Below are 13,955 nucleotides of genomic sequence, written 5' to 3'. Positions count from 1 at the left end.
GTGGATTACAGGGGCCTCAACAAGGTGACAATTAAAGACAAATTTCCTATCCTAATCATAGAAGATTTGTTACAAGAATTGGGAGGCTCAAAGATCAACTCTAAAATAGATCTTAGAGCAGGTTATCATCAGATAAGGATGTCCAATGAAGACATTGCCAAAAATGTTTTTAGAACACATGAAGGTCACTATGAGTATTTAGTGATTCCATTTGGTCTTTCCAATGCTCCATCATCTTTTCAAAGTCTAATGAATCATGTTTTCAGAGACCATTTGAGGAAATTCATATTGGTTTTTTTGAGAATTTATCTAAAAGTTTAATTCATCTTAGGATAACATTTAACTTACTAATGAAGCACAATCTCTGTGTGGGACAGGCTAAGTGTTCATTTGGGGTTAGTAGAGTGGAGTACTTAGGGCATGTGATATCTGCTGAAGTAGTATCTACTGATCCTTAGAAGGTTGTTGCAGTTAAAGAATGGCCTAAACCCAAAAATGTGAAAGATCTAAGGGGATTCTTGAGATTAGTAGGGTACTACAGGAGGTTCATCAAATATTATGAAATAATCAGAAAGCCACTAACTGGCTTATTAAAAAAGGATAGGTTTCAATGGTCTACTCAAGCCATGGATGAACTGAAAGAGGCACTAACTTCAGCACTTGTCCTTGCTATACCTAATAATTATGTTGTTTTTATTGTAGAAACAAATGCTTGTGACTATGAAATTTGAGCTGTTCTAATGCAAGAAGCTCACCCCATTTCTTATCTCGGCAAAGGACTTTTTTATAAGACATCAAGGGTTATCTATGTATGACAAAGAGTTGTTGGCTCTAGTTCTAGCTGTTACTATATAGGCTCAGTATTTGATGGGCCAGAAATTCATTGTGAGAATTGATCAAAAGGCTCTAAAGTTTTTATTGGATAAAAAACTCCATATAGGGTCTCAAATGAAATGGATTGCCAAGATGATGCAATTCCACTTTGAGATAGAGTACAAAAGTGAAGGGAGAATAAGGCAGCAAATTCCTTATCTAGAGTGCAAATAGGTAAGGTAGAATTAATGATGTTACTCATGGGGACATTAAGTTGTTTCAAAAAATCAAATACAGTTGGGGGAAGGATCCTATTACCAAAGCCATCCTAGTCAAGGTAGTATCTCAAGAGAAAGGACATAAGGAATTCACATGTGTGAATCAACAACTAAGGAGGAAGGGTAAGTTGGTGGTAGGGGATGAAACAAATTTGAAGATGGAGATCCTACTCATTTAGGATGAAAAGCCCGTAGGAGGACACTCACGAATTAAGAACACTTGCAAAAGGATCTTAAATGTTTTTTACTGGAAGGGACTCAAGAAATATGTATATGTTTGAGTCAGTGTGCAACCTGTCAGAGGATAAAATATGATAGTGCTACTTATCCAGGCCTTCTCCAACCATTAAAAATACTCGCTGCTACTTAGAGTAGCATAAGCATGGACATCATAGGTGGTTTGCCAAAATCCAAGGGTAAGATAACTATATTAGTAGTGATTGACAGACTTACAAAGTATGAGCATTTCCTCAGTATTAGCCATCATTACATAACCACTTCTGTAGCTCAAATTTATTGGATCAGGACTATAAACTCCATGGAATGCCTGAAAACATCATTAGTGATAGGGATCCTATATTCATGAGCAAAGTCTGGCAGGAACTAATTGCAATGCAAGGGGTTAAATTGAGCACCTCTACTGCTTACCATCCTTAAACTGATGGCCAAACAAAAGTGCTCAATAGAACAATGGAGGCATATATGAGATATTTTTGTGCTGATAGTCAGAAGGATTGGGCCAACTATTTGTGCCTAAAAGAGTGGTGGTATAACACCACCTTTCACTAAGCAATCCAAACAACTCCTTTTGAGGCTCTTTATGGGTAGCCACCACCTCTCTACATTTTATATGTTCCTAGGGATTCATAGATGAGGAGGTGGATAGAAGTTTGATTACTAAGGAATTCAAAGGGGAGATATTCAAATTCCACATAGACAGGGCTCAACAAAGAATGGTTTCTATGGCCAATCAACACAGAACTGATAGGCAGTTTGAAGAGGGAGATTGGGTATACCTAAAGATCCAACCTTATAGGCAACTCACTATCTCCAACTAGGCCTTTTTGAAGCTGTCAGTTAAATACTATGGCCCTTATTAGATATTGCAAATGATTGGTCCAGTTGCCTACAACTTGTCTCTACCATCCCACATAGTTGTCCACCATATATTTCATGTATCTCAACTGAAGACTTGCCATGCAGTTCCAATATATTTTTATCATACTCCAATTGTTGATGTGTCATCTCCTAACCGTGTGCAGTCTCAGGAAATTCTAGAAAGAAGGATGATAAAAAGGGAAAACAAGGTCATTCCTCAAGTTCTAATTCACTGGGAACAAATGTTAAGAGATGATGCAACTTAGGAAGACTAATATACCATGAAGCTGAGATTCCCTCAGTTCCTTTCTTGAGAACAAGAAGGTTTTTAAGAAATGAGGAATGATGTAAGAATGGCCTCGAAAGCTTAGAAAGATTGTACTGAGTGCTTAAAGGGTGTACCTAGCCGTTAAGTTGGTTAGGTTTTCATTTAAGAAGGGTAATTGTATATTGTTCAGTTTAGCCTAATAGGTTTTTAAAGTCATTTTCCCTTATTGTGAGAATTTCCCAATATATTTGAGGATTGGACACTTTAGGTTCAATACTGGGCATTTATGTTTTTGTACTGCCTCCAAGGAATGCCTTGGCTATTTAAGCACTGTAATAATCCTTTTTGTTGCTTACGTAGAGAATTGTTTAGCTAAATAGAAAATAGCTTGTCCTTTACTCCTTTTCTTTTCTCTTTCCTTTGTTTTCTTAGTTTCTTTATTGTTTTATTTCTTTCATTAACTTAGTTGCATCATTACTTAATTAATTCATGCATCCATCAAACCCTATCTAGTACAATTTACTGTTATACCTATACTATTCTTACTTATCTCTTGACTCATCTTATATAACAAATTTAGATTAATGAATGAGTCACACTACTTGCACCCTCAACGTAGCAAAAGACCAAAAAATATGCTACATTAATTTTACTTGCAATATAATTATCTTCTATAAGAGAAAAAGAATTTTGTATTCTATCAAATTATCTAAAAAATAACTATATATAATTGTTCATCCAAAATAAAATTAGTAATTGCACACGATAATTAAACCAAAAATGTTCCTTCCTCATGATCCTCTCTTACCAGAGAAGGAAAAATATATTATAGTAAATATAAAGTGGAAGAACTCAATTTTCAAATGAACAAATTCAAACTTGAATAGAGACTGTATTTTTTTGAGAAAAAATATGATACACTAGTTGCTATAATAACTTAACTCTCGTCTGACCATAGATATTGAAGTTAAAATTTGAAACTTTAAAATTTGAGTTTTTGAACTTGTGATATTTGAAAGTTGAACAAATTCAAACTTGGATAGAGACTTTATTTTCTTGAGAAAAAATACGATACACTAGCTGCTATAATAACTTAACTCTCGTGTGAAGATAAATATTGAAGTTGAAATTTGAAACTTCAAAATTTGAGTTTTTGAACTTGTGATATTTGAAAATTGAAGTTGTATTTGGAAATGCATTTTACTTAAAAAACATTTAAGGTTTTATGAGTGGAAGTAAAATTTCTCCCAAAAATGGTATGAGCTAGCTTTTGGAATTGTAAGAAATTTGAAGGTAAATTTTCAAAATGATTTACCGCAAAAGGTCTCTTCAAAATTGACTCAAAGGGTTTTTCAAAACCCAATATGGGATAACTTAAAATGGGGTTAAACTCCAAAATTCAGTCCAAACACCCACTCAAGTATCATAAAAGTGGGCTAAGGGTCACTTTCGCGACACCTGCTAAAGAGACACCTCATACAATACCCCGAGTATGTAAAAGTTAGAATATGATATAATGAGGAAATTAGTTGGCCTTGGTGGATTCATTGATGGGTCAAGGATGATTTTAATTAAGGGCATTATAGGATTTTCTCTATTTTTAGTAGAGAATATACCTAGACAGTTTTTGTAGCACCCCCAAAATTTTTACTAAGATTCGAACCCTTCTTCGTGTACGTGTAGGATCGAACTCGACTATTGTGAAGTGTATGAATGAGTTAGGATAAGTTCCTAAGAAATTGAAGAGTGTTAGAGGTGATTTAGGGTCATAAGGGATCCCTAGAACCAAGCTAAGTCCAAAGAATTTGTCTTGGCTAAGTTTTTCGATGAGTTTGTATAAGGGTCGACTTCCAATTACCATATTTTTTTGAATGTGATGATATGGGTGGCCATGACCTGTTAAATTAAAGGTCTTTGAGTCTTATTTCCAACGCCGCTAAGATTGTAATTTTTGGAGTTTGGAGTCAAACGTTATGACTATCTTAAGACGGACTAGCACTGTAGGAATTTCAGGCCTGGGCTATAACTGCAGAAAACCTGGGCTTGGCGCCGCAGTAGAGCGATGCACTACTATAGCGCCAAGAAAAAGCCTCAGTAGTTTGGTACTTGGCGCGATGCGCCACCATTAGATGTGCAGGGTTTCTAAGCCCATTTTCCAGAACCAAGAAAATTTAGGCTTGACGCTGCAAGGGCGCGACGCGCCAGGAACAAGCCTCAGTAGTTTGGTCCTTAGCACGATGCGACACTATCAGATGTGCAGGTTTTAAGCCTATATTCGACTTGGCGCTGCAGTGGCGCGGCGCACCACTATAGCTCAAGGAGGATTTTAGCCCATTTTTCCAGATTTTTGAGAAAGGGCAAATTGGACATTTTCCCAAATTATATATATACATTAGCCTTAGGACGTTTTGGACCATTATTTTCAGTCCCTTTCTCTCTCTAAAAGCCCTAGAAAATCCACTCTATTCTCCTCCAAATCCATCTCCAACAAGGATTGCCTTCAAGAACTTCAAGGATTTAAGTCTTCCATTGAAGACTCAACATCAAGGTTTCTTCAAAGTCTTCACCAAGGTATGTAAGTCTACTCAAAGCATGGGTTGAGTCCACCCATGTTCCCTACACCTTCTTTGAGGTTGAATGTTCATAAAAATGGAGTTTTTTGATAGGCTTATGTCCAAATGAGTCTTTTCATCTATTATCTTAATTTTGTTATGTTGATATTGTGGAGTTAAGAAAGTGATGTGCTACATGTTGGTATGATTTTATTGATATGAGTGTTTAAACATATTTTGTTGGTTTTTCTTAACTATGTTGATCTCTTTAAATATGTTAATTTTCTTAAATATGTTGATTACCCTAAATTGTTGATTTAGAACCTTGGAGTCTTCATGAGTCCCAAAAAGATTTGCTAAATGAATAGAGGAATGATTGGATAGGATTGTATGATGTTATAAATGCATTTTTTTAAATTTAATTTGAAAGACACGATTGAGATTGATCGGATATTATGATTGGAGGAGGTTAGATTGTGATAGAATTGATGATTTGACAAAGTTCCAAATGAGACTTGTCGATATGATTTGATTGAGTTGATTGGATGGAGTTTTATGTTCACTGAGTCTTGGGAGGAGTATCGAGCACCAAATTGGGTAAGAGTAAGTAATAACTCAAATCTAATAACTACATCGCCAAACGTAGGAGGGGATTAAACCATTAAAGTCGGATGCTTCCCCAAAATTATTATCCTAACATGATAGGACTTGGTTGGATTGGATCCATGATTGATTGATTCGTTCATACCCTGGCAAGGTATGAACGGACGTGGAAACAACGTTGGCTTGTTATACTATCACTGGATCATAAGTGATGATTGTCAGATAAGAGAAACTCCCATATAGGTCTTGATAGCATTCTGAGTCGGATTGGGTCAAGTTGTATATGATTGGTCCCGTCTAAACCATATTCTTCTTTAGACTTAGGACACTTGATTGAGTTGTTCTTCTTTTCGAGTTGATTTGATTCTTCCTTGATGTTTGGTTCCTTTGGCCATTTTGCATACTCGTATATTCCGTGTACCGATGCCATTTGGCCTGCATCATTTCATGATGTAGAGACAGGTACTAGAGATCATCAACCGACGCACCATTAAAGATCTATTCACTTCCAGCTAGTTGGTGAGTCCTCCTAGTTTCCGGAGGATACTGAGATTATCTTTATAGCTTTGTTTTGTTTCCTTTTTTTTGATTGTTGGTAGCCATAGACTTGTCATTGGCACCTCCTGGATTTTTGATAGAGGCTTCATATATTAGAGTGTGGAAGGGTTGAATTGGTCATCTTGACTAGTTTTATTCTAGCTAATTATTGATTGGGTATTTGTTTGGACTTTGGCCCTAAATTATGAATAGTATTCTTATGATTGAGTCTTCTGCTGATAAAATGTGAGTGAATGAAAGTGTGACTGGACCAGGTGGTTCACTTGAAGGCCAGAAATGGCTTTCGAGTGCCGGTCACGTCTAGGGTATCCTCCCGGGGCGTGACAAATATGGTATTAGAGCATAGAGTTCAAGAGTCCTAGGGAGTCTATGAAGCCGTATCTAGTAGAGTCTTGCTTATGGGTGTGTTGTGCACCATATTTATAATCAGGAGGCTATAAGACATTAAGAATTGTTTCACTTCTTTCATACTCTGAACTCGTGCGATAGAGTTAAACTCTATAAGACTTCCTTTCTAATTCGTGCATTTATACATTGCAGACAATGCCTCCTAAGTGTAATGCTAGCCAGAGAAATATCGATAACACAGAGATTCCACAGTCAAAAATGCGCCCATTGAGGAATAGGGGCCGACCTGCAAGGTATGCTGAGGCACCTCAAGTGTCTACTACTCCACTTGCACCAACTTCGGAGGCAGATTTTTGAGGAGAGATTACCATGCTCACTCAATTAGTGGCTTCCCGCAATAGTAATCAGAGTTTACCAACTCTTAGCTCTAGTTCCCAAGAGTCGTCTGCTGCCACAAGAATTAGAGACTTTCTGAGAATGAATCCGCCGGTATTCACGAGTTTTAAGGTTGATGAAGACCCCCAAAATTTTATTAATGAGATGTGGAAGATCCTAAAAACTATGCATACTATAGAGATCGAAGGGGTTGAGTTGGTGTCTTATCAGCTCAAAGATGTGTCAAACATCTGGTATAACCAGTGGGAATAAAGTAGAGGTGAAGATGCTGAGCCCACTATTTGGGATGAATTTGAGGGAGCCTTTCTTGACCACTTCTTTCCTAAAGAATTGAGGGAAGCGAAAGTGGAAAAGTTTTTGAACCTAAAACGAGAGGGTATGACCATTAAAAGTACAGTCTGAAGTTCATCCAGCTGTCCAGATATGCTCTAGAGATGATCCCAGATATAAGGTCAAAGCTAAGGAAATTTGTCTCCAGATTGGGAAGATATGTGAAGAAGGAGTGCAAAGTGGCATTGTTGATCTCTGACATGGATATTTCAAGATTAATGGTGTATGCTCAATAGGTAGAGGATGAGAAGAGGAAAAACAGGGAGGAGCATCTGAGCAAGAAGGAAAAATCAGCTGGACATGAGAATGAACAGAGGCAGAACAAGGGCAACAGGTCCTTCTTCTAGAAGAGGTCTTCCAACTATGCCTCGTCCATCGTAAGTGCACCTATGCCGCATAACAGGTATGATCGGCAGGGACAGAGTCACCAGAATTTTAGATCCCAGGGTTATCAATCCCAGGCTAGCGAAGGTCGAGGTTCGAAAGGGAAGCCACCATGCGGCAAGTGCGGTAAGCTCCACTTGGGAGAGTGTAGAGAGGGGGATAAGGGTTGTTATAAATATGGCCAGGTAGGCCATTTTCAGAGGGAGTGTCTAACATGGGGTAACAGGGCCTAGTATTCTACCACCACACCACCAGCTAGGGGTAATTAGAGGGGTACTACTCCAGGTATGAGTGGAAATACAAACCATCTATATGCCATGGGTAGTCGCCAAGATCAAGAGAACTCCCCAAATATCGTGATGGGTATGATTCAAGTCTCTTCTCTTGACTGTTATGTTTTGATGGATCTGGGTGCCACACTATCTTTTGTGACTCCTTACATGGCTAGTAAATTTAATAAGATTCTTGAATGTCTTCTTGAGCCTTTCAGTGTAGCTACTCCTGTCGGTGATTCTGTCTTAGCTGAGAGAGTCTATAGAGATTGCACTGTGTCAATCCATCACAAGGATACCTTGGCCGACTTAGTTGAGTTGGACATGGTCGATTTTGATATGAACCTTGGCATGGACTAGCTTTATGTCTGTTATGCCTCTATTGATTGTAGGACTCAGATTGTCAAGTTCAAATATCTGAATGAGGCTGTCATAGAGTGGAAGGGTAGTCCTGTTGTGCCTAAGGGTAAGTTTATTTCCTACCTTAGGGCCAGAAAAATAATCTCAAAAGGGTGTATTTATCACATCATCTGAGTGAAAGATGATAATGTTGAGTCTCCATCCCTTGAATCGGTCCCGATTGTCAACGAGTTTCCTGAAGTCTTTCCTAAAGATCTGCCCGGAGTCCCTCCTAATAGGGAGATCGACTTTGGGATCAATGTCTTTCCTGGTACCCAGCAAATATCTATCGCTCTATATAGAATGGCTCCTACTGAGTTGAAAGGGTTGAAGGAACAACTAAAGGACTTGTTAGATAAGGGATTCATTAGACCAAGTATCTCACCATGGGGTGCTCCCATCCTATTCGTGCAAAAGAAAGATGGGTCCCTTAGAATATGTATTGATTACAGGCAACTAAATAAGGTCACCAAAAAGAACAAATACCCTCTCCTCAGAATTAATGATTTATTTGATCAACTTCAGGGTTCCACTTATTTCTCAAGGATAGACCAAAGATCGGGTTACCATCAGTTGAAGGTGAAGGGGTGTGACATCCCAAGGACAGCTTTTCGGACCCGTTATGGCCATTTTGAGTTCTTGGTTATGTCCTTTGGGTTGACTAATGCCCTTGCAGCTTTTATGGATCTCATGAATCAAGTATTTAAGCCATATCTTGATATGTTTGTGATTGTATTCATTGATGATATTTTGGTTTACTCCAAGAATGAGGAGGAGCACATCTATCATCTTAGAGTCATCTTGCAAACTTTGAAAGACTAGGTATTATATGCAAAGTTCTCCAAATGTGAATTTTGGCTTGCATCAGTGGCATTTCTTGGCCATATTATATCTAGAGATGGTATTCAGGTTGATGCTCAGAAGATTGAGGTAGTGAAAAATTGGCCCAGACCCACATCCCCAACATATATAAGAAGCTTCTTAGGTTTGGCTGGATATTATCAAAGGTTTGTAGAGGGATTCTCATCCATATCATCACCATTGACCAAGATGACCCAAAAGAAGGTCATGTTCCAATGGTCCGATGCTTGCGAGGAGAGTTTCTAGAAATTAAAGACCAAACTGACCACTGCTCCTGTTCTAACTTTGCCCGATGGAACAAAGGATTTTGTGGTCTATTATGATACGTCTAGAGTTGGTTTGGGCTGTGTGTTGATGCAGAGGGGAAAAGTGATAGCCTATGCTTCAAGACAACTTAAGATTTATGAGAGAAATTACCCAACTCATGACCTTGAGATGGCAGCTGTGGTATTTTCTCTTAAAATTTGGCGCCACTACTTGTATGGACTGCATGTTGATGTGTTCACTGATCATAAGAGTTTGCAATACGTCTTCAGCTAAAAGGAACTCAACCTGAGATAAAGGAGATGGTTGAAGCTACTCAAGGACTATGAAATGAGCATCCTCTACTATCCAGGTAAAGCTAATGTTGTTGTTGATGCTCTTAGCAGGTTGTCTATGGGTAGCATTGCCCATATAGAGGAGGGGAGGAAAGAATTGGCTAAAAAGGTGCATAGACTAGCTCGATTGGGAGTTCGGCTTAAAGAGAATAATGAAGGCGGAGTTAATGTTCAGAATGGGTCTGCATCCTCACTCGTGGCAGAGGTAAAAGAGAAGCAAGACCAAGATCCCATCCTTCTCCAATTAAAGGAAGTTGTTCACAAGCAAAAGGTGATGGTTTTTACCAAAGAGGGAGATGGTGTGTTGAGGTACCAAAATAGATTATGTGTCCCAGATGTTGATGACGTTCGAGGAAGGATTATGGCCGAAGCGTATAGTTCTAGATTATCTATTCATCCTGGCTCTACAAAGATGTATCATGACTTGAGAGAAGTTTATTGGTGGAGTGGAATGAAAAGAGATATCGCGGAATTTGTTTCCAAGTGCCCAAATTTCCAACAGGTTAAAGTTGAGCATCAAAGTCCATGTGGGTTAGCTCAAAACATAGAAATTCTGAAATGGAAGTAGGAGATGATCAATATAGACTTTATTATAGGTTTGTCAAGGTCCCGAAAGCAACATAATTTGATTTGGGTGATTGTGGATAGAATGACGAAATCTTCTCACTTCTTGGCAGTTAAGACTACTGACATCGCAAAAGATTATGAAAAATTATATATTTAGGAGATCGTCAGATTACATGGAGTCCCCTTGTCTATCATCTCAGATAGAAGAGCTCAATTCACTTCCCAATTTTAGAGATCCTTTCAGAAGGGACTGGGTTCAAAGTTGAATCTTAGTACGGTCTTTCATCCCCAGACAGATAGCCAAGCAGAGCGCACCATCCAAACATTGGAAGATATGTTGAGGGCATGTGTACTTGACTTCAAAGGAAATTGGAATTATCACTTACCTCTCATAGAGTTTGCATACAATAATAGTTATCATGCAAGTATTCAAATGGCTCCCTATGAAGCTTTGTATGGGAGGAGGTGTAGATCACCAATTAGGTGGATTGAAGTTGGTGAAGTTGAGTTGATTGGGCCCAATTTTGTACACCAAGCTATGGAAAAGGTGAGAGTTATTCAAGATAGGCTAAAGACAGCCCAAAGTTGCCAAAAATCTTACACCGATGTGAGGAGGAGAGACTTAGAGTTTGAGGTGGATGATTGGGTGTACTTGAAAGTGTCACTCATGAAGGGTGTCATGAGGTTTGGAAGGAAGGGGAAGCTTAGTCCTCGATACATTGTTCCTTACCAGATTATGAGGCGGATTGGGAGTATCGCTTATAAGTTGGAGTTACCCTTGAAGCTAGCCTCTATTCAGTTGGTATTTCACATCTTGATGTTGAAGAAGTGCTTGGGATATCCCTCATTAGTAGTCCCCATTGATAGTATTGGAGATAAGGATAGCTTGTCCTATGAAGAAGTTCCAGTCCAAATTCTGGATCGCCAAATTCACAAATTGAGGAACAAAGAGATTGCCTCAGTTAAAGTCTTATGGAGAAATCAATTTGTTGAGGAAGACATATGGGAAGCGGAGGAAGATATGAAAGATAAATATCTGCACCTATTCGTGCCCATCAATGAGAATGTTGAAGGTAACGTCTATTTTCTTGACTTGAATTCGTTTGTGCATTTTGAGTTCGGATAGTAAATTATTTAAGAATTTGATTGGTTGAATAACTAAATTCTAATTATGATTTATACCTCGATTCCATCCTTGGGTTGCTCGTTATTCGAGGATGAATGATCCCAAGGGGGAGATAATGTAGCACCCCCAAAATTTTTACTAAGATTCAAACCCTTCTTCATATATATGTAGGATCGAACTTGACTATTGTGGAGTGTATACATGAGTTAGGATAAGTTCCTAAGAAATTAAAGAGTGTTAGAGGTGATTTAGGGTCATAAGGGATCCCTAGAACCAAGCTAAGTCCAAAGAATTCATCTTGGCTAAGTTTTCTGATGAGTTTGTATAAGGGTCGACTTCCAATGACCATATCTTTTTGAATGTGACAATCTGGGTGGCCCATGACCTATTAAATTAAAGGTCTTTGAGTCTTCTTTCCAACGCCGCCAAGATTGTAATTTTTGGAGTTCGGAGTCAAAAGTTATGACTATCTTAAGACGGACTAGCACTGCAGGAATTTTAGGCGTAGGCTATAACTGCAGAAAACCTGGGCTTGGCGCCGCAGTGGCGCGCCGCACCACTATAGCACCAGGAATAAGCCTCAGTAGTTTGGTCCTTGGCGCGATACGCCACTATTAGATATACAGGGTTTTTAAGCCCATTTTCCAAAACTCAGGAAATTTAGGCTTGGCGCTGCAAGGGCGCGACGCGCCACTATAGCGCCAGGAACAAGACTCAGAAGTTTGGTCCTTGGTGCGATGCGCCACTATCAGATGTGCAGGTTTTAAGCCTATATTCGACTTGGCGCTACAGTGGCGCGGCGCACCACTATAACGCCAAGAGGATTTTAGCCCGTTTTTCCAGATTTTTTAGGAAGGGCAAATTGGACATTTTCCCAAATTATATATATACATTAGACTTGGGACGTTTTGGACCATTATTTTCAGTTCTTTTCTCTCTCTAAAAGCCCTAGAAAATCCACTCTCTTCTCCTCCAAATCCATCTCCAACAAGGATTGACTTCAAGAACTTCAAGGATTCAAGTCTTCCATTGAAGACCCAACATCAAGGTTTCTTCAAAGTCTTCACCAAGGTATGTAAGGCTACTCAAAGCATGGGTTGAGTCCACCCATGTGCCATACACCTTCTTTAAGGTTGAATGTTCACAAAAATAGAGTTTCTTGATATGCTTATGTCCAAATGAGTCTTTTCATATATTATCTTAATTTTTGTTATGTTGATATTGTGGAGTTAAGAAAGTGATATGCTACATGTTGGTATGATTTGATTGATATGAGTGTTTAAACATATTTTGTTGGTTTTTCTTAACTATGTTGATCTCTTTAAATATGTTAATTTTCTTAAATATGTTGATTACCCTAAATTGTTGATTTAGAACCTTGGAGTCTTGATGAGTCCCGAAAAAATTTGCTAAATGAATAGAGGAATGATTGGATAGGATTGTATGATGTTGTAAATGCATTTTTTTAAAATTTCATTTAAAAGACACGATTGAGATTGACCGGATAATATGATTGGAGGAGGTTAGATTGTGATAGAATTGATGATTTGACAAGGTTCCAAATGAGACTTGTCGATATGATTTAATTGAGTTGATTGGATGGAGTTTTATGAGAACTGAGTCTTGGGAGGAGTATCGAGCATCGAATTGGGTAAGAGTAAGTAATAACTCAAATCCAATAACTACGTCGCCAAATGTAGGAGGGGATTAAACCGTTAAAGTCGGATGCTTCCTCAAAATTATTGTCCTGACATGATAGGACTTGGTTGGATTGGAACCATAATTGGTTGATTCGTTTATACCCTAGCAAGGTATGAACGGACGTGAAAATAACATCGGCTTGTTGTACTATCACTGGCTCATAAGTGATGGTTGTCGGATAAGAGAAACTCCCATATAGGTCTTGATAGCACTCTGAGTTGGATTGGGTTGAGTTGTATGTGATTGGTCTCGTCTAAACCATATTCTTGTTTAGACTTAGGACACTTGATTGAGTTATTCTTCTTTCCGAGTTGATTTGATTCTTCCTTGATGTTTGGTTCCTTTGTCCATTTTACATACTCGTACATTCCATGTACTGACGCCATTTGGCCTACATTGTTTCATGATGCAGAGATAGGTACTAGAGATCTTCAACCAATGCACCGTTGAAGATCTATTCACTTCCATCTAGTTAGTGAGTTCTCCCAGTTTCCGGAGGATACCGAGATTATCTTTATAGCTTTGTTTTGTTTCCTTTATTTTTATTGTTGGTATCCATGGACTTATCATTGGCACCTCCTGGATTGTTAATAGAGGCTTCATAGACTAGAGTGTGCAAGGGTTGAATTGTTCGTCTTGACTAGTTTTATTCTAGCAAATTATTGATTGGGTATTTGTTTGGCCTTTGGCCCTTAATTATGAATAGTATTCTTATGATTGAGTCTTCTGCTGATAGAATATGAATGAGTGAAAGTGTGACTGGACCAGGTAGTTCGCTTGAAGGCCAGAAATAGCTTTCGAG

This window comes from Solanum dulcamara, chromosome 9 (genome assembly GCF_947179165.1).
Source record: "Solanum dulcamara chromosome 9, daSolDulc1.2, whole genome shotgun sequence".
In the NCBI taxonomy this organism is placed as follows: Eukaryota; Viridiplantae; Streptophyta; class Magnoliopsida; order Solanales; family Solanaceae; genus Solanum; species Solanum dulcamara.
Note: the sequence above shows the minus strand (reverse complement) of the source record.